This window comes from Staurois parvus, unplaced genomic scaffold, assembly GCF_062004578.1.
Source record: "Staurois parvus isolate SC_StPar_1 unplaced genomic scaffold, SC_StPar_1.0 ptg000395l, whole genome shotgun sequence".
Lineage (NCBI taxonomy): Eukaryota > Metazoa > Chordata > Amphibia > Anura > Ranidae > Staurois > Staurois parvus.
Window position 1 is genome coordinate 2,264,406 of NW_028318191.1, and position 19,607 is coordinate 2,284,012.

Genomic DNA, 19,607 nt, shown 5'->3' on the forward strand with positions numbered 1-19,607 from the left:
GATTCAAAATTTACCCCAGAGCAGCCTCTCTGACATGACTTGTGCAGCAGGGCAGACTAGTCCCTTGAGTGCATATTGGGCCACCTCCACCCAGTAGTACATCCTTGACACCAAGTAGTCCATGGATATGATTGCATGAAGTGTTGGTCACAGCTTTGCCGTTGCTGTCCCTACCTGTGTTTTCTTGACCAGAACAGGTACAGCCTTACAAGGCAAAAAGTTTAAAAACATAAAAAAAAGTAATGAGAGGTGACAGGAAAAAGGTTGTGTTTGGACAAACGTGTGGCTCTCAGTGCTATTAAAGGTTGGGTTTCTGCCCGTTTTATCTTATTTCAGAGACCATTGGCTTCTCACTGATTAAAACCTAATCTGAGCTTCAGAAATCACCTTTTGAACCCATTAAAGACATTCCTTTTACTAATCTCACCTGCAAGGTGGTATTCCTTGTAGCTGTCACCTCTGCTAGGAGAGTGTCAGAGCTGGCAGCCTTTATCTTGCAATGAACCTTTTTTTGTTTTTACATAGGGACAAGGTGGTTTTGGGACTTAGGACTTCCTTCTTGCCTAAGGCAGTACCCAGTTTGCATTGCCATTCCTGCCTGTGTTTGCTTAAGCAGGAAAGAAGCGGTCTTACAATGAAAAAAATTAATAATGTGAAAAAAAAGTTTGAAATATGTTTGTCAATATGTACTGTAAACAATAAATCGTGTAACAAAGTGTATATACCTGTCACAAACAGAACATACACAACCTCCCGTCTAGAACAGTGGATCTCCCCCTCTAAACTGGCTGTCTTTTGTTTGACCATCAAAGGAAGAGCATGTGATGGTTGTTGGAAACTACAGGTGAAACTCGAAAAATTTGAATATCGTGCAAAAGTTCATTTATTTCAGTAATGCAACTTAAAAGGTGAAACCAATATATGAGATAGACTCATTACATGCAAAGCAAGATAGTTCAAGCCATGATTTGTCATAATTGTGATGATTATGGCTTACAGCTCATGAAAACCCCAAATCCACAATCTTAGAAAATTAGAATATTGTGAAAAGGTGCAATATTCTAGGCTCAAAGTGTCCCACTCTAATCAGCTAATTAAGCCATAACACCTGCAAAGGGTTCCTGAGCCTTTAAATGGTCTCTCAGTCTGGTTCAGTAGGAATCACAATCATGAGAAAGACTGCTGACCTGACAGTTGTGCAGAAAACTATCATTGACACCCTCCATAAGGAGGGAAAGCCTCAAAAGGTAATTGCAAAAGAAGTTGGATGTTCCCAAAGTGCTGTATCAAAGTACATTAATAGAAAGTTATGTGGAAGGGAAAAGTGTGGAAGAAAAAGGTGTACAAGCATCAGGGATGACTGCAGCCTGGAGAGGATTGTCAGGAAAAGGCCATTCAAAAGTGTTCGGGACTTTCACAAGGAGTGGACTGAGGCTGGAGTCAGTGCATCAAGAGCCACCACACACAGACGAATCCTGGACATGGGCTTCAAATGTCGTATTCCTCTTGTCAAGCCGCTCCTGAACAACAAACGTAAGAAGCGTCTTACCTGGGCTAATGAAAAACAGACCTGGTCTGTTGCTCAGTGGTCTAAAGTCCTCTTTCCTGTGGAGAGCAACTTTTGCATCTCATTTGGAAACCAAGGACCCAGAGTATGGAGGAAGAATGGAGAGGCACACACTGCAAGATGCTTGAAATTCAGTGTGAAGTTTCCACAGTCTGTGTTGATTTGGGGAGCCATGTCATCTGCTGGTGTTGGTCCACTGTGATTCATTAAGTCCAGGGTCAACGCAGCCGTCTACCAGGAGATTTTGGAGCACTTCATGCTTCCTTCCACAGACGAGCTTTATGGGGATGCTGACTTCATTTTCCAGCAGGACTTGGCACCTGCCCACACTGCCAAAAGCACCAAAACCTGGTTCAATGACCGTGGGATTACTGTGCTTGATTGGCCAGCAAACTCGCCTGACCTGAACCCCATATAGAATCTATGGGGCATTGCCAAGAGAAAGATGAGAGACATGAGAACGAACAATGCAGAAGAGCTGAAGGCCACTATTGAAGCATCCTGGTCTTCCATAACACCTCAGCAGTGCCACAGGCTGATAGCTTCCATGCCACGCCGCATTGAGGCAGTAATTGCTGCAAAAGGGGCCCAAACCAAGTACTGAGTACATATGCATGCAACTATATTCTAATTTTTCGAGTTTCACCTGTATACCTTCACAGGGGAATCTGACCCCAGAAAGACAACAAGGATTCAGCTCTGCATATACAAAGGAGCATGGGGGAACTCAAGTCCTTAATGGGGATAATATATTCACAGCCCCAAATGACCTATAATGGCTCAAAATTGATATGATCCAGAAATATTTAGACAGAATATTATTATTATACAGGATTTATATAGTGCCAACAGTTTGCACAGCGCTTTACAAAATGAAGATAGACATTACAATTACAATACAATTTGGTACAAGAGGAAACAGAGGGCTCTGCTAGTTAGAGCTTACAATATAAGAGGAAGGGTAATAGCTGTGGGGGATAAGTTGAAGGAGGAAGTAAAAAGCAGTTTATTAGAAGCAGGATTGGCTTCTTTAAAATTAAGAGTTTTCGGGGATCGTCGAACCCTAGGTTCACTGCTAAGCGTTTTCTGCAGCGTTTTGGACAAACGCAGTATAGTCCATTTAACATGATTTCCTATGGGACATGTTCACACCTGTGTGTTTTCACCCGGTGCATTTTTTGAAAAGGGTCAAGGACTTTTTTGAACACACAAAGTTGTGTTTTTGGCTATATAGACTTCAATGGAAATGCTGAAGAAAAGCATGTATTGTGTTTTTGATGCGTTTTAAATCTGCCTAGCAACGAGAAGAAAAAAAAACGCAAAAACGCGTCAAAAACGCAAGTGCAAAAATGCAAACCGCGATGCAGAAATGGCTCAAATGCAACCTGCACAGTTGTGAGCCTAGCCTAAGGGTGGATAGATTAGAATATAGTCAGACAGATTGGGGTAGGGAGTTTCATAAGATGGGAGAAGCTCAGGAGAAGTCCTGGAGGCGAGCATGGGAGGAAATGACACGGGAACCAGAGATTAGAAGGTCATGGGGGGATCTAAGAGTGGTTTGGTTGATATTTTGAGACCAAGTTGGTGATGTAGCTGGGGGCAGAGTTGTGGATGGCTTTGTAAGTTGTTAGTATTTTGAATTTTATTTGTTGGGTGAGTGTAAGGCAGAGAGGGGTAGTAGACACTGAATGGTTGGTAAGGTGGATGAGCCTGGTTCATGATGGACTGGAGGTGGGATAGCCTATGTAAAGGTAAGCCAATGAAGAAGGAGTTGTAGTAGTCGAGGCAAGAGATAACCAGAGAGTGAATTAGGAGCTTTGTGGTATCATTGGCTAAAAAGAAGCAGATTCTGGAGATGTTGTGGAGGTTGAGGCAGCATGATTTGGACAAGGATTGGAAGTGGGCCTGAAAGGATAGTTCAGAATCCAGGATTACCCATAGCACTCTGGCATGCAGGAATGGGTTGATAGTTGTGCTATTGATCTTGACCGAGACATCAAGGGAAGGGGCATGTGGGGGAGGAAATATTATGAGCTCAGTTTTGGATAGAATGAGTTTTAGGAAGTGGTGTGACATCCAGTCTGGTAGTAAATCAGTGATACGTGAGGAAACCGATGGGATGAGCTGAGGAGTAGAGAAATTTGTGTATCATCAGCATAGAAATGGTATTGGAAACCATGGAAGCTATCAGCTGACCCAGGGAAGAAGTTTAGATCGAGAATAGGAGAGGTCCAAGGACAGAACCTTGGGAGGACCCCGATGGTAAGAGGAGTAGGAGAGGGGGAAGTAGAGTTGTAAGTGACACTGAAGGTGTGGTGAGATAGGTAAGATTCCAATCAACGGAGAGTACAGTCATAGAGGCCAAGTAAATAGAGGTTTTTTTTTAAGGAGGGGGTGGTCAACTGTGTCAAAGGCAGCGGAGAGGTCCAAAAGGAAGAATACAAAACAATGACTGTTGGTTTTAGCTGTCAGTAAGTCATTTGTGAGTTTTAGGAGAGCAGTTTCTGTGAAGTGTGGGCAAAATCCAGGCTGAAGGGGATTAAGAAGGTTATTCTCAATGAGGTGGCAACTCAGCAGGTTGTAGATTAGACGGTCAAGAAGTTTGGAGGCAAAAGGTAGTAAGGAGATGGGTCTTAGGATGCTAAGATTGATGTAGTCCAGTGAGGCCTTTTTAAGTATGGGGGTGACTAGCACATGTTTTAGAGGGCTGGGGAAGATGCCAGTAGAAAAGAAGAGATTGAAGATATGAGTTAAAGAGTGAAGGATAGAGCCAGAGGGTGACCGTAGTATTTGTGAGAGAACAGGGTCCAGGGACAGGTGGTTAGGTGGGCTTTAGAAAACAGGTTACCAACTTCCTCTATAGTAGCTGGGTTAAACAAGGGAAGTATTGATTGTGCAGGTGGGCAAGGAGTGTAGGGTGAGGGAGATATCTGTACAGTGGAGATCTCATCACGAATTGTATCAATCTTATTTTTGAAGTGATTAGCGATCTCCTGGGCAGTGAGTGAGTTAGTGGGTGGAGGTAATGAAGGCTGAAATAGACAATTAAAGGTAGAAAAGAGTTGATGGGGACTGCATGAGAGGCTATTAATGAGAGTGATAAAATAGGTCTGTTTGGCAGTATGTAGACAGGAATTGTATATTTGAAGGACAGATTTATATTCTTTGAAGTCTTGCTGGGTCTTCGTCTTATGCCATAACCACTCAAGAGCAAGAGGAAGAGGTGTATGGGGTTTATGGGTAGTATAGCATCCAAAAAAAAATTAAAAATTAGTGGGGTACAGCAAAAAAATAGAGGCAAACTCTGCTGTGCCTAAATGCACATAAACAAATGTAATTGCATTTTCACATCACAACTATCTGCAAGAGATATTTCAAGTTTTGAAGAGTACAAAACAGGGACGTTGAACTACAAACGTCTATGGAAATGAAGCCTAAAGGATTGGTAAGCTGCAATACATGATATTTTTGGTTTTGGGTTTAATATGACTTTAAGGAATATTATGGAGGTAAAAGGACTGCGGCATATGTGTGCATTGTGTACTGCGAGTAGGCTTAGACTTTATTAAACCATGCCCAATATTCAATGCAATTTAGCCACACCCACTTTTCACCACAGCATGCATAGTGCCCCCTTTCCAGGTTGTCCCTCTTTCTCAAATTCTGATGTTAGGAGGTATTTTTTCCAATAATCTAAAGTGTTTACAATTGCACACAGCGACATTCCAATGGGTTAGAATTCTCTGTGCAACAAGACCAATCCTTTTCTTCAGAGGGCGCTTCCTGTGTGTTATGATACAGCATCAGCTAAGTCACAAATAGCAGCAGGTGGTTGTAAATCAGCTAATACAAATCCTCCTACTTGGTACCAATTTGTACCTGTTTATCTGCAGTCATCTCTCCACATCCATTCAAAGCAAATAATTCATAAAGCTTGTCTGAGTTTTCAGAAAGCAGGGAGGTGGAGAGCTGAAGTTACACTCTGTAGAGCTCAGTGAGGAGAGCTCTAAGATCTGATTGGAGGAAGGGGAAACACCCCCCCCCCTCCTTCACACAGCACACAGGAACAGCGCTGAGACTGTCAATCACAGGCTCTGTGCTGGAGATCCCTCTACTGCCATCTTTTTAGCTCTTGGTGTCAGGAAAACTTGTCAGACGTGACACATACATATAGCAGAGGAATGAGACAGAACAGAGAAATAACACTCAGTGCCCTGGATAGAGATGGGTACACACTATAGACGGATATGCTTTGTTCAGATTTCATGACAGAGGTTTACAGCCACTTTAAAGTGTTACTAAACCTGCAACAGTAAAATCAGTCTGTATATACAGTAGTGTATGCTTGTTATACTCACTGTGGAACCTAAGGGGTTAATCTTCTGCATTGTGTAAAACAAGTGTTTGATCCTGACTGCTCTGATCCTCCCCTTCTTCCAGTGCCCCCCTCTTATCTCCTGATAAGACATATCATGTGGAGACACTCTGCACATGCTCAGTGTTGTGTTTTTTGCTAGAAAGGTTTTTTTTTTCTTGGGAGAGTGCAAGTGATCAGCACAGGGCCAATCAGCACTGTCCAGACAGAGGTTAGGGGTTCTGCATCCTCCTACAACATTTAACCAGTGCTCTGCTGGACACTAATAAAAGTCACAAGACTACTCTAACTGCTGATGAGAAAAGGTATTTAGCAGTTTTTATTTACTAAAATAATAGCACTTCCATGTTCTGTGTACTGTGGGAGACCAGATATAGTGAATGCAGGATCCTGGGATTAGTAACACTTTAAGGATGCACAGATGTCACATCCCTGTCCTTTTAAGTGAGACATGTGTCCATCCTAACATGCAAGCATGGTCACCCTAATGCTGGTCATACACTATACAATGTTTTTTAGATTTTTGCTTTAGATTTACCAAAAACCATATAATATGAGGTCAAACCCAAACAACACTTTCAGAGCTCTGAAGAAGGGAGTACGTCTCCTGAAACGCGTTAGCCTACCTCAGCAAGGGTCTACCGTCACTTTGGACTGTTATTACGGACTCTTCTTCTCTGTTTTTATCCCCCTTTGGTTTGTGAGTATGCATGTATATGCTTTTAAATAAATACGTATTTCACCACGGTAATGCACGAAGACAGTACGCCCTGTTTTGCTTTTGTTTACTAGTACAAAGATTGCCCAATCTTCTAAGGACTGCACCACAACGCATGGCATTTACAGTTATACTATCTGCATGAAGATTTGAGCGCTGGTTTCGTTTGTTTATTTGGAACACTTTCAGTTGTATCCAATTAGGCAGGCCCTTGTACTACACAGTTGAAGGTAAATCTAAAGGAAATTGGGCAGAAATTGGACAGAAAATTCTATAGTGTATGGCCAGCCTTATCCTAGCCACTGAAAAGTGACTATGGACTGGGCAATGTGCATTATTGTACACTGCACTACATAGTTACATAGTTAGTCTGGCTGAAAAAAGACAAAAAGTCCATCCAGTTCAACCATTAAAAAAAAGTTATAATCCTATACCCACAGTTGATCCAGAGGAATGCAAAAAAACCAGCAAAGCATGAATCAAATTGCTCCTGCAGGGGAAAAAATTCCTTCCTGATCCCTCAAGAGGCAATCGGATATTCCCTGGATCAACTATACTATAGAGACTGTATCACTGATAAAAGAAACAGAAAATAGAAGAATGTAAGTCCATGTCCAGATTGCGGTCACAAACCAAAATGTTAGCTCTGGCCAATACCATTTTGAATAATTCCTTGTGATGTCCAGGCTTAGGCTCCATTCACATGACCGTGGGCTGCATTCTGCATGTAGGGCAGCCCATTCATCTCAAAGGAAAAAAGTCCCTGACCCCACCATGCAGTTTCGCACATGTGAAAGCATGGGTGTTTTGCAGATGCATGGGGGTGCCATTACGAATGAAAAACAGTAGCGTGTCTCTATGGTGTGTCAGGAAAGTGTACAATTGTGCACAAGTTTCCAACACGTTATCAATGTAAACTAATCTCAGAGCAGTGCTGGCAGATTGCTCTCTGCAAAAGGATCACATTTAAATGCCAAAACAGAAGATTTTCTACTTCTGATTACTCAACAGTATATGGCAGGTTTCTTTCTCTGAATTTACATAGGAAAGTGAGAACTCACTTTATAAACATCATAAACTACTTAAGATATCAGTGGTTTAGCCCCGGTTCACACTGCTGTGACTTTGCATGCAGCTTGCGACACATAAATTCTCATGACAATTGAAAACCCATTTATTTCAATTGCGGCCATTCCAATCAATGTGACTCAACTTGTAGCAACTTTTTAAAAAGTTTCTACACTACTTGGATGTGGCTTTCATGCGACTTGAGTGCCCTAGACTCCTGAAAGTCACATGAAAGTCGCAAAGCAAGTCACACAGCATGGTAGCACTGCAAATCGCATGACAATGGGGTCGCAAGCAGTGTGAACTGAGGCTAAAACACACCAATACTTTGTAAATACTAGTAGTTGCATTTGCTCTCCTCTCACTGAATTCTAATCTCCTTCTCCATGTAATAATCTGAAAACCAAACAAAAATGTATTCTATTCCAATTTTGGAATGGTCATCTAACTAAATGTTCAATTCATGTTTTAGAAGAAGTTCTCCTGTCCATAACAAAACAAATTTTGTAGAAAAAAAATTTTGCACTGCTTTTTTTTACATCTAAGTCCTTAATATGACACTTTTCAAAGAGTATGGAGACAAAAAAGTCCAAGAGTGTGCGGTTTTGTCTACAGTACAATCTACAGTGTACACAATGTACATTACAGAGTACAGAAGGGAGCAATGTGCAGCGCGGTGTGCAGAGAGGAGTATAAAGTATATAAAGTACAAAATAATGAGTGGAGAAGTGGGAAGTACAGTATATAAAGTACAGGATAATGTACAGAAGAGCACAGTGTAGAGCATATAATGTACTGAAGAGCACAGTGTAGAGTATGTAATGTACTGAAGAGCACAGTGTGGAGTATATAATGTACAGGATAATGTACAGAAGAGCACAGTGTGGAGTATATAATGTACAGGATAATGTACAGAAGAGCCCAGTATAGAGTATATAATGTACTGAAGAGCACAGTGTGGAATATATGATGTACAGAATAATGTACAGAAGAGCACAGTGTGGAGTATATAATGTACAGGATAATGTACAGAAGAGCACAGTGTGGAGTATATAATGTACAGGATAATGTACAGAAGAGCCCAGTGTGGAGTATATAATGTACAAGACAATGTGCACAAGAGCACAGTGTGGGGTATATAATGTACTGAAAAGCACAGTGTGGGGTATATAATGTATAGGATAATGTACAGAAGAGCACAGTGTGGAGTATATAATGTACAAGATAATGTACAGAAGAGCACAGTGTGGAGTATATAATGTACAGAATAATGTACAGAAGAGCACAGTGTGGAGTATATAATGTACAGAAGAGCACAGTGTGGAGTATATAATGTACAAGATAATGTGCAGAAGAGCACAGTGTGGGGTATATAATGTACTGAAAAGCACAGTGTGGGGTATATAATGTATAGGATAATGTACAGAAGAGCACAGTGTGGAGTATATAATGTACAGAATAATGTACAGTAGAGCACAGTGTGGGGTATATAATGTACAGGATAATGTACAGAAGAGCACAGTGTGGAGTATATAATATACAGACTAATGTACAGAAGAGCACAGTGTAGAGTATATAATGTACAGGATAATGTACAGAAGAGCACAGTGTGGAGTATATAATGTACAGAAGAGCACAGTGTGGGGTATATAATGTACAGGATAATGTACAGAAGAGCACAGTGTGGGGTATATAATGTATAGGATAATGTACAGAAGAGCACAGTGTGGAGTATATAATGTACAGACTAATGTACAGAAGAGCACAGTGTAGAGTATATAATGTACAGGATAATGTACAGAAGAGCACAGTGTGGAGTATATAATGTACAGATTAATATACAGAAGAGAACAGTGTGGGGTATATAATGTACAGGGTAATGTACAGAAGAGCACAGTGTGGAGTATATAATGTACAGACTAATGTACAGAAGAGCACAGTGTGGAGTATATAATGTACAGGATGATGTACAGAAGAGCACAGTGTGGAGTATATAATGTACAGGATAATGTACAGAAGAGCACAGTGTGGAGTATATAATGTACAGGATGATGTACAGAAGAGCACAGTGTGGAGTATATAATGTACAGGATGATGTACAGAAGAGCACAGTGTGGAGTATATAATGTACAGGATGATGTACAGAAGAGCACAGTGTGGAGTATATAATGTACAGGATGATGTACAGAAGAGCACAGTTTGGAGTATATAATGTACAGAAGAGCACAGTGTGGAGCATATAATGCAAAGGAGTATATCATTTACATAACAGCACACTGAAGTACAAATCACATCAGGATGCAGTATTGGAAGAAGGCAAGCTGGCAGAGGCAGTGAGATGTTTTCGGCTGGGTCCCACCTTAGGTCCCACCATTCATGTGGATGTTACTTTGCCACATACCACCTACCTAAACATTGTTGCTCACCAAGTACACTCCTTCATAGAAACAGTATTCTCTGATGGCAATGGCCTCCTTCAGCAGAATATTGCACCCTGCCAAACTGCAAAAATGGACCACAACAGAAAGTTTGAGGTGTTGAATTGGCCTCCAAATTCTCTATATCTCAATCCAACAACCATATGTGGTATATGCTGGAAAAACAAGTCGGATTCATGGAGGCCCAGCCTCAGAACTTACAGGACTTAATGGATCTGCTACTGACAGCTTGGTGCCAGAAACCATAGCATACCTTCAGAGGTCTAGTGGTGTCCATGCCTCAATGAGTCAGGACTGTTTTGGGTCAAAGAGGGACCTGCTCAATATTAGGTGGGTGGTCATAAAGTTATGGCTGATACGTGTATAACATAAAGCAATACATACAGGGTGAAGCAGCATGGAGTATATCATGTACAACACAGTGTACATAAAAGAGTGGTGAGCAGTATATAATGTACAGAATAGCAATCATTTTTCACAACCAATTCTTATTCCCTTTAATAAGTCCTTTATCGTGACATATAATGCTGTTTCGTAGATCAGATCACTATTTTGTATCACATTTTCCAAAATTTACTGCAGGTTTCTGACATTAATAGGTTAATGTGAAAACATGGAAATTATGATTCCTTAAGGTAGAAAAAATAAAAAATAGGATCCTAAGTATTCATTTCATGTGAGTCACAATTCTCTTTCTGGAAGATCAGAGAAGAAGCTGCACCAGAACAGGAAGAATAGATGGAAATAAAAACTAGAGGGTGGACATAGGCAGCCACAATGTCCTTTCCACTGCTGGCTTCATTTGACTTACAAGTCAGTGACCATGAGACACTGTGTCTTATTTCATTTTAATTATTACATGCAGATATATTTCACATCTAGTACAGCATAGCACCTCTGAAAATTAGATAGGGGTTTCATTTTCAGCACTAGCAAAAATATAGCACATAATAAGAGAAAGAAAGCATTATAAAATCTTAACTTATTAGTACAACAGTGCTTTTAAAAAAACACTAGGATCAGGCCTTTGCCTTGTTGAGAACATAGAAATGTTACAGCATTTCAGCCGTCAAACATATACAATAAACCTTTATCGCTATCAAGACATTATTTGCTTTGCAGGGAGAAAAACAGCCAGATTGCTGCTCTGTGTATAGAGCCCTGTGTATAGGGCTCTGTGCTGTGATTGGACACAGGCAATCAGCAGGTTTCAGCCATAAATCATTGGCCAGGACCTGCTGACAAAATCCTGATTTGTCCAACTGCAGCGTGGATCAGCAGCGGGTGCGCATGCGCACCCCATACATGGAAGCAGGCTCGCAATGTTTATTTATGTTGCTGAGCCTGCAGCCACCGCCCTGTCACAGTAAATCTACTGTGACAGAGTGTCAAGCAGTTAAATAAACATGTTATACTTACCTGCTTTCTGCAATGGTTTTGCACAGAGTAACCCCATTTCTCATCTTCTGGGGTCCTCCCTGGCGCTCTTGGCTCCTCTTCTTTGGCAAGTTCCCCCATAGCAGGATGCTTCCTATGGGGGCGCTCATTTGTGCTTAATCCTGAACTGTGCTGTCTGTGTCTAAAGACACAAACAGCTTGGCTCATCCCCGCCCACTGATCCTTCAGCACAGAATTTGATTGACAGCCGTAAGAGCCAATAGCTCCCGCTACTATCAATCTGCCCAGTGAGAAGGGAGAGAACTGTTGCTCTGTAGCTCCTGCACAGCTCTGGATCAAGATCAGGCTCAGGTAAGCATATGAGGGGGCTGGGGGATCCTGCAGCACAAAAAGGCTTTTACCTTAGGCTAGGTTCATACTTGTGTGGCTCTGCAAGCCCTGTTTTCCATGTGCATGGAAGCTCATTCACTTGAATGGGCTGCTGTGCCTCCTGAAAATGCAGCGAAAAGGTCCCTGCATCATTTTTTAAAATGCTGCCGGCATGGAAACCGTAAGTGCAGGGAGGTTCCCAGTGCGGGAAGTCGTGCCGCTGTTTCCAGTGTGTGGGGGTGCCATTGGGATCCATTAGGATTAATGGCACCCCTACACATCTCCTGAGTGGCAGCATGTTTTTCTGTACGGGTGGCTGCGGCTACGTAAAAATTGCGGTCCTGCAGCGACAACCACCTATACAGGTGCGAACCTAGCCTTGATGCAGAGACTGCATTAGAGTGAAAATCCCTAAGCCCCTAAAACCACTTTAAATTAGGTATTTAATGTGACACTACAAAATATTCTTAATCTCTAAAAACAATCTATACACATCTAAAAAACACAATACCTGCACTAGGATAAGGCAACACTCAAACATCAAAAAAGTAATAAAACAAAAACAAGCAGTTTGCACATAAAGGCGATAATGCAAAATGTAAACAGAAAAAAATGCAGCACTAATGAAAAAGTATAATAATACCCAAAACTAAAAGTCCATAGAAGTCCTTCAACAAATAAAATACAAGAGAAAATCCTGATCTCATGAACCATCACCATACACCCGGAAAAAACTGGCCCCTTACCGGACACTTTGACCGTATGTCGCCGGTCAGGAAGCTCAGTATAATAAGGAATCAGTATGGCGAATAATGTCCACTAGATATCCTCTCCCAGATGCAGCATAATATCTCAGCTTACCAAAAATCCCCAAACCGGACATTTGACCATATACCACCGATCAATGAGCGCAATGTGATGGGGAATCAGTAGGCAGGTAATCTTCAATAGGAATCCTCTCACAGTTACAAGATAATTTCTCCACTTTGAATCTTTCCAAACTCTAAAGAATCTCCCATCCGACAGTCCTATATATATAGACGGTGGTGCGTCCCGCTAGCCACGCCCCTGACGACTTCTTGTTGATGACGAAACGCGATGGGTGGAGCATTGGAGTGTGACGTCACCGCATTCACCAGGGACAGCGGCCATGTTTTTGGTTTGAAACATTGTCAATTAAGTGCTGGTTATTTTAAATCCTGATGTACGTGGATCTTGTAATAAATTTGCCAAAGTTTTAATTAATTACTGCACTATGAGTTGCCTTTGTTCTTTATCCCTTATCTGATTGTGGGATGGGAGATTCTTTAGGGTTTGGAAAGATTAAAAGTGGAGAAATTATCTTTTATCTGTGAGAGGATTTCCATTGCAGATTACCTGCCATACTGATTCCCCATCCCATTGCGCTCATTGATCGGTGGTATATGGTCAAAGTGTCCAGTTTGGAGATTTTTGGAAAGCGGAGATATTATCCTGCAATCTATACACATCAACTATTCAGTGTAATCTGTTTTTCATTAAATTGTTTCTTACTGTATTTTTCTTTCTCCTTGTAACATCCTCCATGAGCTCCCAAACCTCTCCTTTCCCACCTTACGTCTGTTAGTTTGAAAAAATGAGCTGGGCATGTCATGTGCTCTTCTCTATGCACAGCACAAATCCCATAGTCCATAGCTTCTAATTTATTTCAGGAGCAAGAAAGGGGGGCTCTGTTCCTACATACAGTGGGACCATGGAGAATGAATGTAGCCATCCTCTAACAGGAAGAGAATTTGAAATATTAATAGATTTTTGTAAATAAGAAACATGTCATACTTACCTGCTGTGTGCAATGGTTTTGCACAGTGCAGCCCTGCTGGCACACCTGGCCACTCCCTCCTGCAGCGTGCCCCCATAGCAAGCAGCTTGCTATGGGGGAACCTGAACAGGCTTGCTCCTGAGCCACTGCTCTGTCTGTCCATTCATACACAGAGCGTGGCTCAACCCTGCCCCCAATCTCTTTAGCTCACTGGCTGTGATTGAGAGTAGTGGGAGCCCATTGCCTCTGCTGCTGTGTCAGCCAATGAGGAGGGAAAGACCCCGGAGAGCCTCTTTTCTCGTGCCCATTGCTGGATTGTTATGGGGCTCAGGTAAGAATTAGGAGGAACTAGGGGGGCTGCTGCACACTGAAGGTTTTTTACCTTCATGCATAGAATGCATGAAGGTAGAAAACCTTGATCCTTTATAATCACTTTAAGAATACTTTAATAGAATATTTTCTTTTTAAATCAGTGTTAACTGAATGTAGTAAGACAAATATTGTACTTATCACACAGAAATATCAGATTTCATATATGTCATATTTTCAAATATTCATAATTATTCACAGGAAAAAAATGTTTTTAGTTCTGGCCCTGTCCATATTAGTGCAACTTCTCCTGCATCCGCTGACAATGGAAATAATTTTATTCTCTTAGAAACCTGTTCACATCAATGCAACAAGGTGCAATGTGATTTTCAAAAAGAGCAGGATGTGGGATCTGATCATTATCATGGGCAGCTTTTGAATTCCCCTGAGATGATCTCCTGATAAGAGAGTACACCAACCCTGGCGATAGAGGATATAAAGTGATTTCGTGTTACTGTAAAGAGGCGCACCCCCCCTGGTGGTAGGAGACGGCAAGAGTGGTGCACTGGTGTTCCTGAGGGCTTCACGCTGAGGACCATCTGGCTGTGACCAGGAGTAGGTCATTATACTCCAATGCGCATGTACGTGCGCTATCTGGTTAGTGCATTATACAGTTATTCCCCTATCACGGAAGTCACGGATTTCTTTGGATACATCACAGAACTTATGATTTTAGCATCACCATCACTATATGCACCTTGATTAGTCGGATAGATCTGCATTACTCATCTGATGATTGTTTTAACAATTTAAGAATGTGGAATCTGGTGCATGTTGAAATATGAACATTTAATCTGCTATTCATGCGAATTCCCTGTATTATACACTCAAGCGCTGCATTTTTTGTATTTGACTTCTATTGGTGCGGCACAGTGCATTTTTAGCCCCATAGACTTCAATGGGAGAACATGAAAAACGCATGTACACTGGTTTTGGTGTGTTTTTGGCTAAGTCTTTTGTTTGGGCTCGGTTACACTAGCCAACTCCAAAGTAGCAAGATTTTCAGTCCGACTTTGATATGACTTTTACACTCTCTGGCACTAAAGCCGTATCTGTCGCACCAAAGTAGTGCAGGAACCTTTTTCTAAAGTCGCAGTGACTTCAGTAGTGTCAATTGGAACGGCTCTCATTTTACATGTCCTGCGACTTTGGGTCTCACAAGTCAAATCGTAAGTCGCAGGAGTGTGAACTGAGCCTTCAAGTGGAACTGAAGTTCTACTGTTTACTGTGAGCAGGCATTTTTGTATTGCAGAAGAGACATGCAATGTCTCTTCTGCAATAAATTACACCAACCTGCCTGTTTGCAATGTCCCCTGACATGTCAACTCATTTGTGCATGCACAGTCCAGCTTACAGTGGATGACTCGATCCCTGTGTGTTGCAATGAGTGTGCATGCGCAAAGTGACATTATCTCATGCCAGAAAATGAAGATGGCAAAAAAACGGCACACAGAAAAAGATACCAGCACCAGTGAGGGACAGGGACCTTGGAGGAAAGGTAAGAATAAATTCCTTCTGCAAAAAAAACCCCACGAAGACACAAAAAGCTGCATATAAGGCTTCATTCACATGGCAGTAAAAAATGCATATACAAGGGCTTTTTGATTATGGATCTGAATGCAGCAGCATTGTTCTCACTGGAGCCATTAACACGGGTGCATGTGAGCTGCTTTAAAATCGGTAACACAGAATCCAAAAATCTGCATCGAAGAACATGCGCTTTACGTGCTTACACGTATAAACGCATGTGTAATGCATACATTAAGTCTAAACAAAGGAGAAAATAAATGATCATTAAAACAAATTATGTTCACATATGCGTCTTTCTGCTTTTAAATGCAAGTGTTTTGCTGTATTGTCTCCCTTTATATTGTAAAGCGCTGAGCAAACTGTTGACGCTATATAAATCCTGTATTATAATAATAATAAGTGTTTTACACAGAGACTTTTCTCCTAGAAGACACATATGTAATAGCATTGGTAACATTTTTACGGCAGTGTGAATGAGGCCTAAACGTGTAAAAAAACGTAGGCTGTGTTTGCATTGGCGATAAATTGAGCACCCCAAACATAGCCAGCAGATGTGCATTTTTTTTTGCGAGTGGCAAAACACGCAACAAATGCGTTACAAACCTGCCAAAATGCTCAGTTAGAAAAAAAACTCTATGCCTGAAAACGAGCGGGGGCATAGCGCGTTTGACGCACACAGGGAAGCACATTGAGGCAAAAGAGCTTCCCTATGCCGCAAAAATGCATGAAAACATGCAAAAAAAAGTGCACAAAAATGCACATTGTGAATGGGGCTCATAAACACACTTAAAACGCACTGTTAAATGCATGATTAGCAGTACTGGTGTGAATGTAGGCTAAGAACACAGATTTTTTATTTTTTTTTTAACCAGTATTAGTGTCACTTTAGCTGAAAACTATGAACTGTCCAGCACAGCAAAGGAAGGGTTAAAGGAAAATGCTGTGATGTCCCTTCTTTGTATTTCAGAGAGGCAGGGGGACTTGAGAGTGGAACTTTGCGGACAATCAGCAGCCATACATTAGAAGGAGCCCTGCAGAGAGCAGCACAAAGCAGCCTGACAGCTTGCTAAGCCAGAGGAGAGATAAGTGTACAGACAGGAGGAGGGGAGAGTCCTAGAGAGGAGCTCATTCATGGGGGACTCCTCACCTGTACCACTGATGCCTGTCAGGATGTCACCCTCTGGAGGCGTCCTAGGAGACAGCTTGTCCCCAGCTCTGCTCTGATGTGATCTGTGTGCAGGAGGCAGGAAGAGTGCACAGACCTGTGTCAGGGGGAGTGTCACTACACTACTGTCACTTGCTGCTGTCACTTCCACAACTTTAACCTGTCACTAACTAGGACCAAGAACAGGAACAGCTTTCATTGTAATGAGTGGGTGGGGATTCAGGGAGAGGCTGCATAATCTCTATTGCAAATCATCTGGCTGAGGGTGACTTTAACCCCTTGGCTGCCAGGGCCCTTTGCACTCAGTGCACCTCTGTATATTTATGGTATAGCAATAAAAAGCTCAGGGCCGGATCAAGACTATCTCATCTGGGGGTGCAGTGAAAAAAAAGTCAGGGGGCATAATGCCAACACTGTGCGAGTCACTGACAGTCCTTCACACAGTGTCACAATTTGGGAAACGCTAGTAAATATTAGGCTGTTTTAGATTAGGGTGATTAAAAATAGTCCCCCATACATCAAAGTCCATCTTAGGAGTCTCCCTTCACATCTGGGTCCCCATCTGAGCCCACCTTACATCCAGGTCCCCATCAGAGCACCCGTTACTTCCAGGTTCCCATCAGAGTCTCCCTTTACAGCAGTTTCCCATCAAAGTCTCCCTTACATTAGAGTGCCCCCTTTCATCAGTTGTCCCCATCAGAGTGCTCCCTTACATCAGGTGTCCCCATCAGAGTGCCTTCTTAAATTAGGTGTCCCCATCAGAGTGCCCCCTTACATCAGGTGTCCCCATCCACCATCAGACAGCACGTTTACATGAGGTGCCTGAATCACAGTTCCCCCTTACATGGATTGCTACCATCAGAGTGCCTCCTTACATGGATTTTTACCATCAGAGTGCCCCCTTACATCAGGTGTCCCCATCCCCCATCAGACAGTCCTTTTACATCAGGTGTCCAAATCAGAGATCCCCCTTACATGGATTGTTACTATCAGAGTGCCCCCTTACATCAGGTGTCCCCATCCCCCATCAGAGGGCCCCTTTACATCAGGAGTCTGAATCAGAGTTCCCTCTTGCATGGATTGTTACCATCAGGGTGTCTCCTTACATAGATTGTTACCATCAGAGTGCCCCCTTACATCAGGTGTCCCCATCCCACATCAGAGGGCCCCTTTACATCAGGTGTCCAAATCAGAGTGCCATCTTGCATGGATTGTTACCATCAGGGTGTCTCCTTACATAGATTGTTACCATCAGAGTGCCCCCTTACATCAGGTATCCCCATCCCACATCAGAGGGCCCCTTTACATCAGGTGTCCGAATCAGAGTTCCCTCTTACATGGATTGTTACCATCAGAGTGCCTCTTACATCATTTGTCTGCATCAGGGTGGCTCATGGATTAGTAGATGCAGAGACCTGAGGGGGGCACAGCAAAAATCTGGGGGGGCATAGCCCACACTAGCACCCCCCTAGTTCCGGCCCTGAAAAAGCTGCTAATTTATTACACTTTTAGCCTGGGTTCACAGTTCTGTGGGCCGTGATACAGTGTGATTTTAAAGGTCGGTGCAGTGCGCGTTCATGCGGTGCAGATGTAATTTGTTTAAGTGCATCATATTGGACATTGCACCTGCTCCGTACGGAAAAACACACAAGAACTTTTTCAAAATTGAACTGATGGCAAAACTTATATTTTTCATGTTGGATAGAATAAGGCCCATTTCACATGGGGCAGATTCCTTTCTGATCAGCAGGAGATCCGCTCATAGATCCCCTGCTGAGCAGAGCAGGCAGATGACAGGTCCACGTCTACTCAGTTTATACAGAGCAGACATGGACAGAGCCCGCTATGCTCAGTGGGTGGACAGGAGTAAACGGACATTCCATTTACACCCGACTATTCTCCAATCCGATCCACCTAAAAGGAAGATGGCGCATCCCATTGTGTTTTTTTTGGTGGACCGGATCTAGTTGGAGGTAGGCGCGTGTAAATGGATATGTTTGTTTACAACCACCTGTCCATAGGAATGGGACCATTGCATAGACCATCCAATCAGGTCAGTCAAAAAAAAAAAACTGACAGCAACTCCTGAATGCTGCAAAAGCTTGTATTCCGCTCCGGTGGAAAGATGTTAATCCGCTGCCGATGGCTCTTTGGTATGCTAAAGGTAATGACCTCAGGGATATGGAGGATCTTTCAGCCACATTACATAATATGAAGAAGCTTTTAATGAAACTTGGTGACCATGGCATTGTTTTACATACACTGACTCATACCTATGAGAGATGTCTGTTACTTGATGATGCCACTTCCTTGGTTTTGTGGTTCCTGTCCGGGGGGGGGGGGGGAACCACTTCACCTCAAACCACTTCCCTATGCTTTTTAACTTTTTTTTTCCTTTGTTTTGTGGAGCTCCTTCCTGCTCTACCTGTTCTGCCCGTGCTTGCCTTGCATGTCCTTCTTTCTCAACCTGATTGTTTCCTGTTTCCCTCTCTACCCCTTTTTCCCTATGATTGGGTAAACCCTTCATTCTGTGTTTGGGTCCATTATTTGCTAATTGTTGGCTCCCCCATTGTAATTGTGATCAATCTGCATTGCGAAACTTTGTCTTCTTCTAATGTACTTAGTTGACCCTTTTTTACTGTGACATTCATCTGGTATCGTTCGCGGCTTTGGCTGCGATATCTTGACGCTCGCTGGCCTTGCTTTATGCTGGCTTACCTGGGCTAATGCTGTTATGTATCTGATATTGGATCCTATGTAACACCCAGCCATGATACATTAGAATGTGTTTCTGTACCTATATCTGTACTGT

At 42.4% G+C, this 19,607-nt stretch overlaps 1 protein-coding gene across 2 annotated transcripts in view; it reads right to left on the reverse strand.

Moving 5' to 3' along the window:
* SLC45A3 (solute carrier family 45 member 3) overlaps positions 1–16,929 on the reverse strand; it is an 89,063-nt gene extending 72,134 nt beyond the window's left edge. The window contains exon 1 of one of the 2 annotated variants that reach the window (XM_089686364.1): positions 16,778–16,929. The gene's annotated coding sequence lies outside the window, so the exon portion shown is untranslated. The remainder of the gene's footprint in view (positions 1–16,777) is intronic. The other variant, XM_089686365.1, reaches the window with a different exon arrangement.
* Positions 16,930–19,607: the final 2,678 nt, after the last annotated feature.